This window comes from Octopus bimaculoides, chromosome 6, assembly GCF_001194135.2.
Source record: "Octopus bimaculoides isolate UCB-OBI-ISO-001 chromosome 6, ASM119413v2, whole genome shotgun sequence".
NCBI classification, from domain to species: domain Eukaryota; kingdom Metazoa; phylum Mollusca; class Cephalopoda; order Octopoda; family Octopodidae; genus Octopus; species Octopus bimaculoides.
Genome location: NC_068986.1, coordinates 9,960,727 through 9,963,970, shown reverse-complemented (window position 1 = coordinate 9,963,970; position 3,244 = coordinate 9,960,727). Strand labels below are relative to the sequence as shown.

Here is a 3,244-nt window from a genome sequence, read left to right as displayed (position 1 = left end):
ATATATATATATATATATATAAATACGACGGGTTTCTTTCATTCCGTTTACTAAATCTACTCACAAGGCTTTGGTTAGCCCGAGGCTATAGTAGAAGACACTAGCCCAAGGTGAAACTGGAACCATTTGGTTGGCAAGCAAGTTTCTTGCCACACCTGTATATACATAGTGGTTTCCAAAGCAACAGCACAATAACAAATTGTAAAGAATACTCTAAAAATTTCTTAACTCCAAGCGCACGCTCCTCACTCCCGCTGCCAAAGTTCACAGTTAATCTGTAAACTGAAATACTGAACTAAACTGGAGAGACCAGTGGTTTCCAACGCTCTTATTCAAATCAGTTTTTCCACAGACCCCTTTTAATATGCTTATCCTTATGTGTATATATGAAATTTTGAATTTAATTTACGGACCCGCAGTACTACCTTTGCAGACTACAAGGGGTCCGTCGACCCCAGGTTGGGAACCACCGGGATAAACCATAACATTTTAATTTTAAAAGATGAAATATTGAATGTATACAGCTAAATCTTGATTGGAAGGCAAAAATACAACTTTTATTCGGAAAGAGAAATTATAGCGATAAAATTAAATGTGTACGTTTTCAACGTCAACCAAGCAGTAACATAATATTAATTTTTGGTGACAAGTAATCATATATGTATGTATATAGGTTTGGTTACAGAAACTGAAAATCAAAACATGACTATATACCTTCTCACTTTTAATCGTCTGCAGTTGCAAAGTAACTGTGGGGCCGAAAGTTTCGTAAAGGACAATTATTTAAATTTGTTTCAAAGTTTCAGAAATTCTTTAGTTGTAGTACAAACTGGTATAAATACTTGTTCATAGGGCAACAAATATCATGTAAATTGCAATGTTAACTGACAAAATGAAATCTGACACACAAGGATCGCCAACTTGACATTATTACTGCACAACAGAAAATAAAACTGAATTAACCCGGTTATCATTATTATCAATACGAAATGAAAGTAGTCAGTAAAGCTTACGTTTTGTATAATTGTAGGTTAAACACAAAACGGGATTTTTCTTTTTCCTTTTGTGTCTTCTAATTTCATGTTCTTAATGAACGATATTAATGAAGACAATGTTTACAGCGTTTCAAGGTGTGCAATGATTAATAACAAATTCCTATTCTTTTATCGAACCACTAAGTTACGGGGACATAAACACACCAACATCGGTTGTCAATCGGTGGTAGGAAACACACACACACGATGGGCTTCTTTCAGTTTCTGTCTATCAAATCCATTCACAAGGCTTTGGTCGGTCGCAGGCTATAGTATAGTGGATCCCAACCAGTGGTCTGCAAAGGTAGTACTAGGGGCCCGTGAACTAAATTCAAAATTTCATACATATATACACACACACACATATATATATATATATATATATATATATATATGGGAGAATATACAAAAAATAACAACAGACGAGGACAGGTGGTGTAAATAACAAAAGTATATATTAGTATGACGCTCGGGAATACGGAAAGTCTTTGACGTTTCGAGCTACGCTCTTCAACAGAAAGAATACGGAGACAAGGAGAAAAACACGGAGAAAAAAAATTGAATAGTGTTCAGTCAACGGTCAATATATATATATATATACAGGTATAAATACTTGTTCATAGGGCACAAATATAATGTAAATTGCAATGTTAACTGACATATATATATATATACATACACACACACAGGTCGTCGTCGACTTACGACCACAATTGGCTCCGGTTGACTGGCCGTAAGTCGGCTTCTAGGTCTACATGGCTTTGTTTTATATTTTTACATTCTTAAAGTACATTCTCAGGTAAAAGTCACACAAAGCATTCTGTATTATACTGGCGTTAGTAAAAAATTCCGGAATCTCAAGCAGTCGTCTTATAAACAAATACGAGGTTGCCTCGATGCCTCCGCAATAGGATAGTAATCCAACACTTGGAATAACCACAGTGGCGATCGATAACCAAACCTAGGGGAAGCGTTTGTCAGACGACATCATCCGTAGACGGGTTAATTTCTAAGAAACCCATTAGATTTCAACTGGACTATTTATTATTGCTGCCAGGAGCTGGCGCGCCAATCGTCGTATAAAGTCTATTGGCTGTAAGTCAGATTGATCGCAAGTTGATGACGACTTGTATGTATATATATATTATAAGAATAGGTATTATAAAAAGGAATCCGTGAGAAAACTCATTTAAATAAATGGGGTCCTTGACAGTAAAAAATTTGAGAACCACTACTATAGTAGAAGGCACTTGCCCAAAGTGTCACACACTGGGAATGAACTCGGAACCATGGGGTTGGGAAGCAAACTTCTTACCACACAACTAACGCCTGCGCCTATTAGAACGGTTTAAAAGGATATCAACTGCGATTTAAAAAAAAAACAAAAACATTTTCCTCAGCAAAATCGTAATCTATATTGTCGGAGGTAAAGAATACGTACACAACCGGTTTTCAGCGTAACAAAAACCCTAACCCCTAATCATAAGCACCGGGTGTACGTATTCTTTGCCTTCGACTCTATACCTTTGAAAATGTAGTTCTGCAAACATTTCATTAAATATAAATTATTTAAAAAGTTATGAGGAAGCTAATTCGGAACGGGGCATCAAAGTGTAATTCTGCCTTATCATTTTTCCCGGACAGCAGCGAACAACAGCTGTGACAAAAACAGCAGCAAAAATAATTGTTCATTTTCGGAATGATAATTGTTCATTTTCTGTCAAATCGGTCCTCTTCCCCTTTACTAGAGATAATTCAAACAGGTTTAATGAAATGAATAGTATTTATTTTAGTAACCCCGGAGAAATTGAAGGCTAGATGATTTCAATAACATGGGTGGTGGGGAAATTAAAAGAAATACTTACATCTGGCCGAATCAGATAAAATGAAATTATAGGTGGAAAAATCTACAAGTTGTTAAATATTCATGCATTCCTTGGGAGACGTTGAACCGAGACGGGTACCAGGGCGCTCGAAGAGTTTGACCAGCTGTATGAGACCGGTTTAATACGTAAACTGAATTTATATGTAACGAAATCGAACGAGAGTCGGAGAAAAAGTACAATTAGAGAAAGAAGTATAATTTCTGTTTTAGAAACATCTAATCGTTTATAATATATTTAGAGAGAAAAAAAACAGCAAAATGTTCGATGTGTGACAAACTGAAAGTCCTTGGAACTTGAAAACGGAAATATATATATATATATATA

General features: G+C 35.7%; 1 protein-coding gene across 3 annotated transcripts in view; it reads right to left on the bottom strand.

Annotated features, from left to right (window-relative positions):
- Positions 1 to 3,244, bottom strand: part of LOC106883755 (uncharacterized) — a 25,667-nt gene that overhangs the window by 15,535 nt on the left and 6,888 nt on the right. Inside the window, exon 1 of one of the 3 annotated variants that reach the window (XM_052968605.1) lies at positions 2,900 to 3,168. The exons of the other annotated variants lie outside the window; for them this stretch is intronic. The gene's annotated coding sequence lies outside the window, so the exon portion shown is untranslated. Of the gene's footprint in view, positions 1 to 2,899; positions 3,169 to 3,244 lie in introns of those variants that run through there. 3 annotated transcript variants of the gene reach the window in all.